The sequence below is a fragment of the Pleurodeles waltl genome, chromosome 9 (genome assembly GCF_031143425.1).
Source record: "Pleurodeles waltl isolate 20211129_DDA chromosome 9, aPleWal1.hap1.20221129, whole genome shotgun sequence".
Taxonomy (NCBI): domain Eukaryota; kingdom Metazoa; phylum Chordata; class Amphibia; order Caudata; family Salamandridae; genus Pleurodeles; species Pleurodeles waltl.
This window is the reverse complement of record NC_090448.1, coordinates 548,977,806-548,996,164: the sequence shown is the minus strand read 5'-3', so window position 1 is coordinate 548,996,164 and position 18,359 is coordinate 548,977,806.

The following is an 18,359-nucleotide window of genomic DNA, read 5'->3' as shown; positions in this document are numbered from 1 at the left end:
GTATAGCTTTGTGGGTGATACAAAGCAGCTTGAAAGTGCATCCTCTGGCAACGGGTAACCAGTGTAGTGCTCTCAAGGCAGGGGAGATGTGGGCTTGCGGCTTTATATGTAGTAGTAGCCTGGCTGCGGATTTCTGGATACGTTGTAGTTTTTTCATAACAGATACAGATGATCCATGGTAGAGGCTATTGGCATAATCCAGTTTGGATAGTACAAGCGAGATAGTAGCTTGTACCTTGTGTGGAAATCCAAGGTGGGGGAAGATGCGTCGTAAAGTCTTTAAGGTGATGAAGCTTGTGCGTGCTAATTTGTCTACTTGGGCATTCATAGTTAACTTGGAATCCATGGTGATTCCTAGGTTTTTAACTTCCTTGGATAATTGAGGAGGTGGTCCGAGATCGTCAGGCCAGACGCACAGAGGGTCATAATTTTTCCAGTCACCACATATGAGTATTTCTGTTTTGGAGGTATTTAGATTGAGATGGCTCCAGGTCATCCACTGATCAACGGCTCTGAGGCAACTGAAGATTTGGGAGTTTTCAATGTTTTTGGGGTCTTCTAATTTAAGTAGTATTTGTGTGTCATCTGCATAGTTGTAGCATGTGAGATGGAAATCATTGATCAGTTCTGGTAAAGATTTCATGTAGATGTTGAAAAGCAAAGGTGAGATGATTGACCCTTGGGGGACCCCTGCTTTTGTGAGGTAGGGTTCGGGCGAGAAGGGGGGCGAGTGGATGATAGTCAATCTTTTTTGAAGATAGGAAATAATCCAGTTGAGAGCAATCCCTTGTATGCCGGCTTCGTGGAGTCCTTGAGTTAGGGTGTCATGGTCAACCGTATCAAAGGCAGCTGAGAGGTCCAAGAGAAGTAGTGCAGCAACTCTATTTCGGTTGACTGTGTTTTTAAGATTGTCACAGATTGCCATGAGTGCCGATTCAGTGCTTCTTCCTGGGCGGAATCCAGTTTGGAAGTCTGAAAGTCTGAAAGTATATAATTGTCTTCAATGAATTGTGACATCTGGGCGAATGCTGATCTTTCTATCAATTTGCCCAGGAAAAGTCCATTTGTGATTGGTCTGTAGTTGTTGGGGTCTTGCGGGTCTAGGTTTGTTTTCTTTAATAATGGTCATATGTATGCCTTTTTCAGGTCTGCAGGAAAAGTTCCTGAAGTTAAAGAGTTGTTGATGATTCTTCTTACAGGTGTGGCAGCAGAAGTAGATAGCCGGATGTTCTTGAAGATTTGTGGTGGGCAAGGGTCAGAAGGGCAACCAGAAGGTCTGCTTGCTTTGACCAAATCCATAAATTCATCCTGGGATATTTGTTTGAAGGACTGTAGAGGTTGGGATGGTTTATTCTTAAAGGGTATTTTAGTAAAGGGGTTGGTGCTGAAGGTTTTCTTCTGTTTTAAATAGGAGTCCAATGTGTCTGCCTTGGTTGTGTAGTGAGTTGCCAGTTTGTTTGTGAAATCTTGAGTGGTGGGATGACTTCCTTCCATGGATGTAGGTTTTCGAAATTCATTGAGAATTTTATAAAATTCCTTGGTTGTAGATTGAGCATTTTGAATTCTGTCTGAGTAGTATCTTTTTTTAGCTTTTTTGATTGATGATTTGTATATCCTGTTAAGTTTGTGTAGCTGCAGTTTGTCTTGACTGTTGTTTATTTTGAGCCAGGTCCGCTGCAACTTTCTGATTTGTTGCTTTATCTTTTTAAGTTCTGTGTTTCTCCAAGGTGTTGGTTTTCTTTTGTCGTGTTTAGTTTTTCTGAGTGGTATTAGGACATCAAAAGCTTCCTGTAGCCACTCATAAAGTTTTGGTACAGAATTGATTGTATCTAGATCTGGGTTTGCTGTTAGTTGTGTTTCTAAGTGGTCCAAATTGAGTTTGCTCCATTGTCGATAGGTGTATGTATGTAAGTAGTTGTGGGGTGTGTTGATTTGTGGAGTTGTATGTCGGAAAGTTATCATATGGTGGTCTGACCAGGTGGTTGGTGTGATGCTATGAATAGTAACAAGTTCAGGTTTAGCAAAAATGACATCTAGGATGTGACCAGCGATGTGTGTGGGATTGTGTACAATCTGATGTAGGTTCAATGCGAGTAGGCCAGTGGTGATAGCTTTTGGATGGTGGCTCACTACCCATTCCTTACTTTGTGATTAAGTGTGACTGTTGGCTTCCACAGTCATGAGGGGGCATGGTAAGACCTCTGCTAATCCAGCTAAACTGCCAATGCATGATCTCTTCCCTCAAATGTGCTGTAGAGTGATTAACAACGAAATTGAACTTGCTGAACGATGTTTATCACTGTATCCCGATTCCCCTGTACAAACCACTTGTTTCACACTGGGGGCTCCTGCGGGACTCGCTGCTATCTCTCTAGCTGAGTCCCTTTGTCATTTGCCTTCTGCGCATTCGGCGCCACTATTTAATCTGATTTGTTCTCCAGCTAATGGTGCGCCAACAAAAAGGAAGAGGCAGCAGTCATCAGTAAAACCCAATATCAGCCGATTATGTACTTCACCTCCTGAGTGGGAGCTAATTGGTTATAGCCCAGAAAACTCTGTTGACACTGACGGGGCTTTTTGTGAGAAAATAATTTTTAGAGGTTAAATTGAAACCTATTTTTTGTAGGTTAGGGGCCATGGAGGCTGAACTTTCCACGCTGAACTCAGCTGTGTTGCCTCTGACTCTAACCCCTGCCCATCTTGCAGACAATGGCTTGGAAAGCTGAGTCCTCCCAAACTGCAGTGATCAAGTCAGTGCTTAATTTGAGCCGGTGGTTTCCGGTGCGGGGCACCAGCACTTATTTTTGCGCTTCGGCACTTATGTTTCTGCCTCAAACATTTACTTCGAGCAAAATACACATATGGGAAAGACGAAGGAAGAGGAAAACAAAAAGCGTCACAGAGAGAAAAAAGATAGAGTAAATTGAAGGGGCAGGGAGTGGTTTTTACATGGATTAAAGAGGCCAGAAATAATTTCAGGATTCCTCTCCTTCAGTATTCCGTGCTTGCAGCAGCCCCGTGTTTCAGAGGAGAGCTTTGGGCACCGGCACGTTTTTATTTACAAATTAGGCACTGGATAAAGTAGCAGACAACCCAGGAATGACACCAAATCTCCAGGTCTAGTTGTTGCTGCAGAAAGGGCCAGCCCAGGGGATGAGAGGGGAAAGGCAGGTGCGTTATAGACGCGAGTTTAGCCCCGAGGAGGTCATCCCTCCCTACAAAACACCTTCCATCTGAGGCCTGTCCTTACATGATAGCATTGTCAAATGTTCCGTGTTTGCCACCATATAGCGTTCATTCCTTTGCTCAGCTAAAAAAGGAGGTCCTCCACTGGTTCAATACATAGGCAAATAGTTGATTTTCTGTTGTGTCTGACATTCTGAAGGTTGGTAGGATGGGCCCTCTGGAAAAGAGCTTAGCGGGAGATTTTTTTTTAATTTCAGGCATCCAGCTATCATTAAGAGGCTACTGTCCAGGGGTTCATTACCTCGGACAACTCAGACCTCCATCATCCACCTTTGCTTGGATTATTTTTATCGTCACCTGCAGTTGGTGGTTGGAGATCCGGTTCGTTAATCCAGGGCATTTCTCCCTTAAGTAGGGTTCCAGTGCTCAACAGTCTTTCCAAAATCGATTGACTCCCATCTGACTAAACAGCCGCAGCTCCCTCCTTTTTTCTATCTCTTACTATTGTAAGTTGGGGATAGGTTGTCAAAGTCGGCTACCAACAAGATTTATTAAGGCATGCGTAGTCAAAACTATAACACACAAATATACATAGAAACCGTTGCACTAAAAGAAGAAACATGAAAAATGAAAATCAACACAATCAACTGGTATTAAGTTAGTGTAAAGGACAATTATTACGAAAGTGGGTGATTACTACAGGAAGGGTACTTCGTTTAGTGTGCTATTTCAATGTTTGAAATTCGGCCTTGCTTGTCAAGTGAAGATGTAATGTGGGGCATTCTCGAGTTATCTCCGGCTAGGAGCCTTCTTTCTGGGGCTGCCCTTCAAATGGTGGATCTTTCCCTCACACATGGCCCCTGAGTATGCATTCACCACTCACGCTCTGATTAATCTCCTGCCCCCACTTTTCGGACAATGTTGTACCACCTGTTCTGCCAGTTACATGTACTGGAAAGCAATACCCTTGAATCAAAGCAGATGGCCTATTGTAAAGGGAAGAGATTTACGTTATTGTCAACTCGTGGGAAGAATATTTGGAGAGGGTTCAGAGATGTGAGTACCCGGGGATCTGCTTGTCTGACTCTGGATCGTGGGCCGCCCAGATCTCTAAGAGCTCCCCTTTGATAAACCATCCGGCTGCAGCTTTCCTCAGATTTGCCAAGAAGGCCCACAGGCATCTGATCCTCCCAGCAGTACAGACACACAATGCCCAAAGTGGAAGTGCGTCCTTCTACTGTGCGGACCTATAGGGCCACTGTTCCAAGGGTTCCCTGGATGTCAGAGAGAGCAACTTTCCAAGAACTCTTGTGTATGGTGAGAGGCACCCCATAAATCCCCTGTGTTAGATCTCAATCTCGAGCCTTTTCAGAGCTGGCCAGATTGAAGCCTATCCTCCATTGGGTTCGTATACGATCCACTGAGGAATTGCAACCATACACAGATGGCCTTACTGACATTTGAGCTTTGATATTACCCAGAACATTCAGTGGTTGGTGTATGTTAAAAAAAATCTTTATGATGGGGGTGGATAATTATTGGAAAGTGCCTTCTTCCTTTCAAACCTCAGTTGCCGCTCTTGTTAAATGAAGGTTCTTGCGTCATATTCTCTCTGGCATTGAATCATCTAGCCACATGGGTAAGTGCACCCGTTCTTTCCTTTTGTCCACGAACGTGCCCAAGGCAGACACTTTTTTAGATCTCATCCACCCTGCACGTGCATTTTTGCTAGTCCTGCAATTTAGGTATGGCATTCTACAGATAGCTGTGTTTACTTCAACATGGTCATCATCAAAGGATAAGTCCACATTGTGTGAGGCATGTAAACTTGCCAATGAAACCTTAGAGCACTTATTATTTTATTGTGCCAAATATTCTAAACCAAGAGCCAGGTGGGTAGTACCCATGTGCTGTCTTTTGGGTTTGACGAATTGTGTCAATGGTTTCAGGATTTGTAAATTTGACTCTACTAGGGCGATAGTGATTGTAGAGTCTAAATTCTTAGTTTATTTCCAACATGGTTGTTTAGACAAAAAGTAACTGTCCACCGTCTCTATGTTAAACTGAATTAAGCGTTTGCATGTGTGCCCATTTTATTCCTCATTTGTACCAGTCCCTGTTCGAAGTTCGTGGCAGTTGAGTCGATGATGCAGGCCATTATATTTCCTCTTTGTGTTTTAGTTGTACCTGACAAGCATTTGTGAGGAATTTTCGAGTGACTTTGATCCGGATGTTCTGTTGTTGTAATAGTTGCCTATTTGTTACAAAGATGACACACTGAAGAAAAGTAAAGTAAGGTCGGGGTGTTTATTCAGTGCCTCCTGTTTCCACTTCACCTCAGCTCTATGACAGGTTTTTGACAGTATCGAAGTCCTAGCATCACAACATTCTAATGTAGGCTGCATTCCTCCACTGAAGGAATGTACTATCATAGCTTCCAGGAGAGATGAGAAGAGGGTGAACCATTATGATAGATGTCGACATATGGTCATTAAACTGAACAAGAATAAAATATAACATTCTAATTATAACACTATTAATAGCTGATGAATAGTGTACATTAAGTTTTTAACTTGAATTTATCATTGAGCTATTAGGTTTGATCTGTCAATAAAAAGAGAGTATTTACTAACTTAAACCTTAGACCTAATGAACGCAAAAGTATCCAAATAACGTATATTAAACTATATGCCCCTATAGTCAAAACTGTCACCCTGCCATAATTGCAACAAACACTAATCTGTCATTCTAAGCTACACGGACATATACTCCTGAATTCATGTCAAATTAAAAACAAATATGGCAACTAGAGTAGCCAAGGCTGTGCCAAGAGTTCAGCATGCTATATTGCCAATATGCAGGAAGTGGCAGGTGGGTTTGTCAGGTGAATGGAAGACGTGGTATTTGATCTCATAAGCATCCTCCTCTCGCGTTTTGTGCATGGTTCTTTGTGACTGGTGAAGGCCTGCGCCTCTGGCTCACCGACCTCAGTGATGTCACTGCAATATTGTATATTGCTTGTCAGCTCCGTAACTGACACGACAAACCTTTTACATGATAAACACAGCATTTTAAGGGAAGACAACTTTATTTACAGATGACATTACTTACCTCATTGTGATGAGTAATGGCAGTGTCGTACACTGTGAGTCAAACCTCATGGTTCTGACAAAGCGATGTTGATAAGGTTATCATATCATCTCACTTTACTTGAGTTTAGGCCCTCATCAAAATTGTCCTGCAAAAACCTTTTTATTTGTGGAACTTGGCATTTATTGTTTTTGATCTTAACAAGCAGAACAATTCTGTTTTTTCATTTTTTAGATTTGGCATTAGCCAAGACCTTTTTCTTACACACATACAAACAAACATACATACATACAAACATTAAGGGGCTTTCATTCAGCCATCTTCATGCATTGGTATATTGTGGTGTCATTCACATTTTGCTTTTGCCCTCTACAGCATAGGCCATAGGATCAGCCCACGTCCCACCAGGGACTCCACAGCTGATATGGACAGCAGTTTCCTGTCATCTTCACCGTTTACGTGGAACCGATTTGTGCCCTTCTCACAGATAACAACATAAAGGTTTATCAATATGCAGATGATACACAACTCTACTTGAAAGTCTCCTCTGCTTCAGTCATTCAACACCGCTTGTACATCTGCCAGACCTAGATGCCAGAGCCTACCAGCAACCCAATCAAGACTGAATTCCAGTTGTTTGATAAGAACAACAAGATTTGCTACAAACATGGGTCAATAAAATTAACCTTGACAGTTTCGAACTCCAACTTTCACAGAATGGCAAGTCAATTGAATTCTCCCTGGATACAACCTCACTCTTAAGGAATACATTGGTAAAAAAACACCAAGACAGCCTGATACCAGCTCTCTTTTCTGAAAAAAGTCAAACTCTTTCTTTCAGTAAGCGGCTTCATAGTTGCTGATCAGGTCCTTGTATACATGCATTTGGATGATTATGGTTCCCTACTCCATGATCTCTCATACTCCACACTGGCACCAAGTAGGGCAGGGGGTCTCCAACCTTTTCTGTAATAAGAGCTACTTATGTAAAATGAAAAATCATGCTGAGTTACTAATATTATTAGTGTTGTATAGACGCCACCCCATGCATGTGGACATTCCATTCAAGACTGCCAGTGGTGACTACCTCAGTGTATCAAGTAGGGTTGACAGTAGTAAAGCAAGTCCAGTTTCATCAAGTTGGAATGTAGATATATTTTGTAAATTCAACCATTTTTGTCAAAAATCATCCCATTAGTTCTGAAAAAACACACACATTTAAACTTTGGTAAACATATGTAAATTCTTGCAAGCAATAGCCTCTAATTTAGTAGTATGGGCTGCACATAGGAGAGTTACTTATAGGTAGCTGGAGAGCTATCAGTAACTCAGGTGCTGCTTGTTGGAGATGTCTGACTTAGGGCATTTTACATGCTGCAACACTTCTCATCCTTGGCCTAAAGAAATATGATCACCCACCCTCATTCTGATGGAACTCCATTGGCTCCCTTTGCCAGCCTGCGCCGTCTTCAAAATAAGGTGCATCATTTACAAAGCCATCATGACGAGCATCCTTGAGTATCTTGTAGACAAGCTCACCATCTCTGGTGGTTCCTGGTACACTTGCAGCCAGTATACCATCATATTACAGTCTAACAAGTATTGTAAAATAACAAAGGCAACAAGAGTACTACATCTAGGCACCAAGGGTCTGGAACAACATACCTGTATCCATCAGGAACGCCTCAAGTGGCTCTAATTTAGGAAAAAGTTGAACACATTTTGGGTGCCCTGGATGAGATGGTCTCACCCTCGGCTAAGGTTGCTGGGTGCCGAGGACAAAACCAGCGCGTCCTTCACCCAGCCCACCCACACCCCCCAGTGTGCCTCCCACCCACAGCTCTGACTCAGGGATGGAAGGGCAATCGCTTCCCCTTCCACCCGTGGCAATCTGATGACGTCGTCGCGCTGTGAGCTGATGACGTCAGCGCGCTCACAGCACGCCGACCTCACCAGATGCGCTGGAAGCCATTTGCTTCCAGCACGTGGGGAGAGAGGACCCTTTCCAGGTAAGTCCTTCTCCTGGGGGTTGGTTGGGGGTGGGGAAACAGACACAGGGAGAAAGGAAAGAGTTTTTCCTTTCCCCGTGCCTGTTTTCAATAGATTCCTGCTCCACGATTGCGGACAAGGCCCGCAAACATGGAGCAGAAATCCACCCACTAAGCACCAAGGATGTTTTTTTGTTGATTTTGGGGAGCGACCCCTTAGGCAAGAGTCACTCGATTGGTGTTTCAGCCCTCTCTGTGGGCGAGTTCGGCCGTTTTTTCAACAGATCAGCCCCCTGGGGGGTCAAAACCCACTAGGCACCAGGGATTTGTGTTTTCTTTTTTACATTTTAGGGCAGCGACCCCTTCGGCAAGGGTCGCTGACCTGGGGGAAAAATATTTTTTCCAGGTTTTGCCCCCCCCCCCCCGGGGCTAGATCGGCCATTTTTTTGGCCAATCTGCCCTTGGGGGGGTCAGAACCCACGAGGCCCAGGGATTGTTGTGTGTTCATGTGTGCTTGTGTTTTTTGCTTCTTGGGAGCACCCCTTGGGCAAGAGTCGTCCCACCAGAAGGGGCATATGACTGATGGCCATCGGCTTCTTTTATTTTAGGCCCATCTGCCCCCAAGACACCAGGGATTTTTTTTTCTTTTTCTTTTTGTGTTGGGGGACACCCCCTTTGGCAAGGGTCGCCCCCCCCCCACCCCCCAAAGGGGGCACAGAACTATTGGCCATTTCTGCCCCCCTTTGGGGGCAGATCAGCCTATTTGTTTTAGATCCAACTTCCCCCAAGGGGGGCAGAATCCACTTAGGCACCAGGGATCTTGTGTGTTTGTGTGTTTTTTGTGTAGAGGGGGCCGCCCCTTTGGCAAGGGTCGCCCCCCAAAGGGGGCACATTACTGATGGCCCTCTCTGCCTGCCTTGGGGCAGATCAGCCTATTATTTTTAGTCCCATCTGCCCCTCGGGGGGCAGAAACCACTAGATATCAGGGAAAATGTCTAAATGTTTGGTGGCAAGGTGTTTGTCAACTTGCAAAGTATTTGCATTTGTGATTATTACAGTTTTTTTCTCCTTTTTGTTCTAGTTCAAAGCTTTTGTTTCCTTTGCTATGGCTCCTTGTGGTTTTTGCAGTGGTTGACCTGCAGTTTGCGTAGTTGCATGTTTTAGGTAAGAAAAAACTACTTACTCCTAAAGAGTTTTGTTGCCATGCATGAATGACATGTTTGGTGGTGGTGTACTAAATGCAGGATGGTGTGTGAAATTGTCCTTAGATTTGTGCACAATGATATTTGTGTTGTCTTATCTCTAATTTGCTTTTCTTTTTTCTTTTTGGTGGGATATCATTGGTGATTGTTGTGTTTGTGCAGAGTAGTTGCTGCTGAGTCTAGCTTTTTCAGGCAAGTGAGTGGTATAGTTTTTGAGTACATAACTCTTTGTGATGAAGCCACACTTTGTTTATTACTTATTTTAGACAGTGCTGGTTGTTGGCGCATTTGTCAAGTTACACTTCTTAGAAAGGATCATGGCTAGCAGCAGAGTGACCGCTCAGCAGGTTGTTGGTATTTGTTTTGAGTCGTATTCTGATCATGATCATGAGACTGACTCTGCATCTGAGGCAGAGGAGGAAGTAAAATATTCTGGCAGTGAATTTTCTGTCCGAGAGGAATCTTCTGATGAGGAAGCCACTCTCAGTGCAGATGAAGGCTGTCCGAGAAGATCACTGCACCACCATGGAACACCTTCACTTCCTTGTTCACTCCAACCATAACTCCTTCATCCGCGGCACCCTGATGTACAGGTCACCCGGCCCAGCCCAGCGTTCATAGATGACGTCGTAGACATTGCTACCCCCCAGGCCCTGGCGTCAGTTGACTACCTCCTCCTCGGCGACCTGAACTTTCACCTTGAGGACTACACCGACCCAAACACCACCGCTCTACTCAACAACCTCACCACCCTCGGCCTCAGACAGCTGGTCTCCAGACCCACACACATCTCAGGACACACTCTAGACCCCATCTTCACCTCAAGCTAACTGATCTCTATTGAGACCATCTCCACCCCAGACTGGACCGACCACCGCTGCATACACTTCACAATCACCGCACCCAGCAGCAGCGCCCGCACCTCCAGAACCCCCACAGGAAATGGAACAAAATCACCAACAAGCAACTCACCTCATTACTCGCTAAATCCCTCTCTCCACCCCCTCTAATGACGTCAACACATCAGTGTGCAATCTCAACACTTGGATCGCCGAATGCGCCAACACTCTAGCCCCTCTCCGGCTGACATTGGCCAAATGCGTACCTAAGAAGGTCAGCTGGTTCACCACCGAACTCCAGGAATCAATGCATTCGCACAGATGTTTAGAAAAACAATTGAGGAACAGCCAATCCAGAGAAGACCTCGCCTCATTTAGAGCTGCAACCACCACCCACTGATGAAGAATCAAGAACGCAAGGAAGGACGCACTCCAGGAGCGCATCAACTCCTCAGCACACAACTCAAAGGAACTTTTCTTAGTCATCAACGAGTTCACAGATCCCCCCCTTCCAAAGACACTAGCATCCCCGTCTTAGGACCTCTGCGACAAACTTGCCTCCTTTTTCCCCCACAAGATCCAGGACATCTACGACAGCTTTCTGTCACCTGGCACCGGAACCTATGACCGATTTTCACCCCCTCCTCCCCCCCTCCAGAACCCGCCCTGACCATCCACGACTGCTCTACGCTTACCACAGAGGAAACAATCAACATCATGAACAGCACCCACTCCGGAGCCTTCTCAGACGCCCCTGCCCGTACCACATATACATCAGACCCAGCGCATCCATCACCCCCGAGCTTCGTCACACAATCAACTGCTCCATCAGCCCTGGTACCTTCCCTGGGGACTGGAAACATGCCGAAATACCCCCTCTCTTGAAGAAACATTTGCCGACCCATCAGAACGAAAGAATTTCCAGCCCATCTCGCTGCTACCCTACCCCACCAAGTACTAGAGAAAGCAATCAACGCACAAATACGGAATTTCATCGAAGCCAACAACTCCCTGGACAGCTCCCAGTCCGGCTTCTGCAGCAATCACAGCACGGAGACATCACTCCTGGCAGCCACCGATGACACCCGATTACTCCTGAACCGCGGCCACACCGCAGCACCTCTCCTCATACTCCACACGTCATACTCCTCGACCTCTCAGCAGCTTTCGACATGGTCTCCGACAGCACTCTGTGCACAAGACTCCATGACATAGGAATACACCAGAGAGCCCTTGAATGGATTTACTCCTTCCTCTACCGGAGGACGCAGAGGGCCAGACTCCCGCCCTAAACCTCCAGACCCACAGGGGTCAGCTGCAGAGTCCCCCAAGGATCCTCACTGAGCCCCACACTGTTCAATGTATACATGGCCTCTCTTGCTGCCATCGTCAGAAGCTACGATATAAAAATTGTGTCATATGCTGATGACACACAACTCATCATTTCCCTTACTGAAGGCCCGGACATGGCCAAAAGGAACTTTCACGCAGGAATGGAAGCCGTCACAACCTGGATGAGAGAAAGCTGCCTCAAGCTCAACTCCGACAAGACGGAGTTCATCATCTTCGGGAACGCCACCTCAGCTTGGGATGACTCCTGGTAGCCCACATACCTCAGCACCCCCCCCCCCGCAGCGACCGAGCACACCTGCAACTTAGGAATCATCCTCGACTACTCTCTATCCATGACTGGCCAGGTAAACTCTGTCACCTCCTCCTGCTGGCACAAACTCCACAAACTTCGGAAGATCTTCAGATGGATCCCAGCAGATTATTGCAGGACAGTCACCCAGGCCTTAGTCATGAGCAAGCTCGACTACGGAAATTCCTTCTACGCCGGCACCTCAACCAGACATCAAAAAACTTCAACTCATCCAGAACGGCACCGCAAGACTCATTCTGGATCTCCCTCACCGAGAACACTTCTCCCAACACCTGAGGACCCCCCCACTGGCTATCGGTCATGAAGCAAATTACCTTCAAGCTTCTCACCCACACGTTCAAGGCCATACACAACGCAGAGCCAGCCTACCTGAACCACCGCATCTCCTTCCACACCCCCACCAGATCCCTCAGTTCTGCCAAGATGGCCCTGGCCACTGTCACTCACATCCACAAAACTACTGCCGGAGGACGCTCTTTTACCTACACTGCAGCAAAGAGCTGGAACAACCTCCACCTGCATCTCAGACAAAGCCCATCGCTCACCAACATCAGGAAGAACGTCAAGATATGGCTCTTTGGATGTGCCTCCCCCCAGCACCTTGAGACCCTCATGGGGGTGTATACGCGCTTTACAAATACTGATTGATTGACTGATTGACTGATTGATTAATTGATGAAGGGCCTGTTTTAGTGGAGGACACTGGTGTGCCAATAGTGCAGCAGCCTAGGGCTGAAAGGTTTCCCATTGGAAGACCTGAACTCTGGGTTGTCCCAAACAAGAAACAGCCACAGTTGCCTGCCTTTACTTGTCTCCCAGGGTGTAGAGTGTGAATACAGAAATGTTTTTGCATGTCAATTTCTTTCAGTTGTTTATGGACAATGTATTTTTGGAAGAGATTGTTGAGCAGACTAATTTGTATGCGGAGCAGTATTTGAGGGAAAATGCTGCCAGACTTAGGCCTCAGTCTAGAGCTACCCAGTGGATCCCAACAAATCTGGAAGAGTTGAAAAGGTTCTTGGGTTTGACTTTTTGATGGGGTTGATAAGGAACCAGTCATTGGCTTCTTATTGGTCTACTGTTCCCTTTATATCAGCGGCTATAATTCCTGCAACCATGACTCGTAATCAGTATTTGCTTCTTCTTCGGATGCTGCGTTTTGTTGACAGTGCTTTAGCCTTGCCACAAGATCACCCTGATTGTGACCATCGTTTTAAGATTAGGCCTGCCTTGATCATTTTGTAGATCGTTTTTCGGAGATCTACGTTCCAGGGAAAGAAATATCTGTAGATGAGTCTTTGGTCCTGTTCAAGGGGCGTTTGAATTTTAAGCAGTACATTCCTAGCAAGAGGGCACGGTATGGAATTAATATGAATATGCTGTCTGAAAGAAGAACAGGATATGTGTATATTTTCCTGGCCTACACTGGTAGGGATATCAGTATTGACCCCCCCCCGGTTGTCTGCCCAGTTTTGGAGTTAGTGAGAAAATTGTGTGGGAACTTGGTAGATGACTGTTTAACAAAGTTCACCATTTGTACGTAGATAACTTTTACACTGGAGTACAGCTGTTCAAGTACTTGTTAAGAGTGGACACTGTTGCTTGTGGCACAATCCATTCTAACCGGAAAGGCTATCCAAGGGAGCTTGTCTGTACAAAAAAATAAAACTTGAAAGCGGACAGTGCAGTGCCTTGAGCTGCTAGCTCTGAAATGTAAAGACAGGAGGGATGTGTACATGCTGAGTACCCACTATGAGAGTACTTCCCCTGTGACTGTTTGGGGTCAGGTTGCGGAAGTGCGCAAACCTGCGTGCATTTTGGACTACAATAGGCACATATGTGGTGTTGATAGAGTAGATCAGAGGTTGGAACCTTACACTGCTGTTCATAAGTCTTACATGTGGTATAAAAAGTTGGCCATCCATTTGTTTCATTTCGCAACTTTTAATGTTTTTATTGCGTTAAAGGATTGTTCCCCTGAGTCAAGGATGAAATTTGGTAAATTTCAGGAGTCCATGATAGAGAGTCTTATTGCGGTGGAACAGGCAAGAGTTCCTAAGAAGCCGTGGTGGAGAATGTGAGAATGCGGCTAGATTGAAAGATCGCCACTTTCCTGATCACATTCCACCCACTCCCAAAAAAGACTTGCCCACTAAGAAATGTAGAGGCTGAGCCCGAAGAGGTATCCGGAGGGAGAGTCGGATGTACTGCCCGGATTGTCTTTCAAAGCCTGGGCTGTGTGTGGCTGGTTGTTTCTGGTTTTACCACACCAAAACAATTACTGGGAACTACCATAAGCGTAAACTGCCTGTTTTATGTTTTCATATGTTCAGATTCATGGTTGGCATTACTGTCATGTATTTAGTTAGAGCTTTTGTGTTTGTAGTTTTGTACTTATTTATAATTAGTTTGTGGTTTCTTTGTTGTTTAAAAAAAAAAGTGATGGCGGTGTGCGTGGAGTGGTGCTTGGCTGGCGTTGTGCGTGGAGTGGCACTTGGCTGGCGGTGTAAATAGTGACTTGCTGTTGGCCACTGCTACATACTCCTAGCCAAACACCAGTCCACACACTCCCATCATCTGGTGTGATTGCTGTATCAGGCATGTGGGCGTATGAAAGTGATGGGCCCTTGAATGGCGCTGCCTCTTGATGCGAGTGTTGTAATGTGCTTGGCCCGTGGCTGGCGGTGTGAATGGTCTTGTGCATGTCATGTATGAAGGGTGTGTGAATGGAATGTAAAGCGTTTGGTGCCTTGACGCGGCTTTGCAGCTCACGAGCTGTGAGTCATTGGTTTAGTTTTTTGGCCTTCCAGTTATTAACAGTGCATGTCATTTTTGTGAACCATCACTCACCCTTGTGCCAAGTCCAACCAGTATGTGTGGTAAAAATGACAAAACCAAACAAACAAATTGGCAACTCACTACACAACCAAGGCAGACACATTGGACTCCTATTTAAAACAGAAGAAAACCTTCAGCACCAACCCCTTTACTAAAATACCCTTTAAAAATAAACCATCCCAACCTCTACAGTCCTTCAAACAAATATCCCAGGATGAATTTATGGATTTGATCAAAGCAAGCAGACCTTCTGGTTGCCCTTCTGACCCTTGCCCGCCACAAATCTTCAAGAACATCCTGCTATCTACTTCTGCTGCCACACCTGTAAGAAGAATCATCAACAACTCTTTAACTTCAGGAACTTTTCCTGCAGACCTGAAAAAGGCATACATACGACCATTATTAAAGAAAACAAACCTAGACCCACAAGACCCCAACAACTACAGACCAATCACAAATGGACCTTTCCTGGGCAAATTGATAGAAAGAGCAGCATTTGCCCAGATGTCACAATTCATTGAAGACAATTCTATACTTTCAGACTTCCAAACTGGATTCCGCCCAGGAAAAAGCACTGAATCAACACTCATGGCAATCTGGGACGATCTTAAAAACACAGTCGACCGAAATGGAGTTGCTGCACTACTTCTCTTGGACCTCTCAGCTGCCTTTGATACGGTTGACCATGACACCCTAACTCAAAGACTCCACAAAGCCGGCATACAAGGGATTGCTCTCAACTGGATTACTTCCTATCTCAAAAAAAGAGCGACTATCATCCACTCGCCCCCCTTCTCGTCCGAATCCTACCTCACAAAAGCAGGGGTCCCCCAAGGGTCAATCATCTCAGCTTTGCTTTTCAACATCTACATGATATCTTTACCAGAACTGATCAATGATTTCCATCTCACATGCTACAACTATGCAGATGACACACAAATACTACTTAAATTAGAAGACCCCAAAAACATTGAAGACTCCCAAATCTTCAGTTGCCTCAGAGCCGTTGATCAGTGGATGACCTGAAACCATCTCAAACTAAATACCTCCAAAACAGAAATACTCATATGTGGTGACTGGAAACATTATGACCCTCTGTGCGTCTGGCCTGACGATCTCGGACCACCTCCTCAATTATCCAAGGAAGTTAAAAACCTAGGAATCACCAAGGATTCCAAGTTAACTATGAATGCCCAAGTAGACAAATTAACACACACAAGCTTCATCACCTTAAAGACTTTACGACGCATCTTCCCCCACCTCGGATTTCCACACAAGGTGCAAGCTACTATCTTGCTTGTACTATCCAAACTGGATTATGCCAATAGCCTCTACCATGGATCATCTCTATCTGTTATGAAAAAACTACAACGTATCCAGAATTCCGCAGCCAGGCTACTACTACATATAAAGCCGCAAGTCCACATCTCCCCTGCCTTGAGAGCACTTCACTGGTTACCCGTTGCCAGAAGATGCACTTTCAAGCTGCTTTGTATCACCCACAAAGCTATACATGGAACAGGACCGCTTTTTATCAGAAAGAAAATTCCCAAATACATCCAATAAAGAACCCTCCGCTCAAGACTGGCACCCCGCCTTAGAACACCACCATACAAGAAAAAGACTATAGGTGGTACATCCTTCTCCGTCCAAGCAGCCAAAATATGGAATTCATTACCCCCAACTATAAGAGCCACAGATAACTTTCTTGTCTTCAGAAAACTACTCAAGAGTTGGCTCTTTCCTTCATAACCACCTTTTTCAAACAACTATGAACTGCATATGCCTATGTGGATAAATATTTTTTTCAGATTATATGTATATTTCTATTTATTTATAGTTTCTTTGGAAAAATATGTATTGCTACTGTCATAACAATAAAATACACACACGCTCTTTAAACCTGTCTGACTAAGTATTTTTTACCCACGATTCTAATTATGTATTGTATGTGCATATGTGTGTGTATTCATGTGTGTGTGTATATATGTATATTTATATGTGTATGTATGTGTATATGTTGTTTCTGTGCTTGGCATGTTCGTGGATCATTGCATGGCTCCTGGTTTTTGGGTTGGTATACTAGATATCTATGAATTCCTGCTCTCATCTTATCACACGCATCTACTCATCACTCCTATGTCATGTCTCTATCAAACTATCCTCCATTCTCACTCTGACTCATCCCAAATCCCTTCTACCACTTTCATCTCCTAAATATCTCTGCCTAATCTCTTCCCTCCACCTCCACATCTAACTCACCAAACCTCACTCTACCTCTGTGACCTCCCACACAACCCTACTAAACTCTACTGCATTCATCTCACCCTGCTACTATGCTCTCCCTAACCCTTCCACATACTCTTCCCCCTCTGCCCCCCTTTATTCATCCCAAGCCTTTGGGTTGAGTAAATGAAGGATATACTCCCAATTAACACTTCTGGATTTCTTTCCTCCTCCACCCCTCCATTACTCCAGTCAATCTAACTAACAAACTCTCATATCCGTGGCTCAAATTAACTCATAATAATACTAAAACTGTACTCATTATTAAACGATACTAATCCATCACTAATTCTTGTTGGGTTCCGGAGTAGCGTGCTACTCATTGAAAAGCTCTTCAACGCCTCGTCAGGGGTAGTAAGCGCTATATAAATACGATTACAATACAATACAAAAAACCCTGCTCTGGTGTAATCAGGCGTCGAAGCACACCTGTGACATGCTAGTTGTCTCGGGTGGGACCCTGATGATGAAGCATGCCACCAACCTGGTTGGTGGGTGAGGGGTCTTTTTTGTAACATAACCTAAGTGTGTTTCTTTTCACAATTTTAGTGTTTGGAAAATCACATAAGGATGTGGATACATCAAGATGATCTTTTACAAAACTAACTGGTTTTCCAGGGAGGGGGGCACCAGTGTTTTTGGTCCCGGGTGTGGTGGTCATCTAGGAAATTCTACCAAACCCAGACATTTTTTAAAACTAGACACCCAGTGGAGTCCAGGGAGGTGTGGCTTGCATGGTTCCCCCAACATTTTCTTACCAGTATTCCCTGCAAACCTCAAAATGTGCTTAAAAAAGCATATTTCACTCACTTTTCTTTGTAGGATCACTGCGCTGGCACAAATTTCCTAGTACCCAGCATTCCCCTCAGTCTCTCAAGTAAAATGATACTTCACTTGTGTGGGTCCCCAAAGCAGAGACAGCCTCTAAATGTATAAAAAAAACATTTTTGCTTAGCAATTCGCTGTGCTATCCCCTCAAACTCTACACATTTTTGGCCTTTTCCTATTCAGCCACGCTGGGTAGAAGGAAGTTTATGGCTCCCCTCAGATTACAGAACTTTCCATAGCTGAAATGTGTGGAAAAAGTGTTTTTTTGTTTGGCCAAATTTCGAGGTTTGCAAAGGATTCTGGGTGCTAGAACTTGGTGAGAGCCCCACAAGTCATCCTATTCTGGATTCCCCTAAGTGTCTACATTCCATAAATGTATAGGTTTGCTAGGTTTCCCTAGGTGCCGGCTGCGCTAGGAGCCAAAATCCACAGCTAGGCA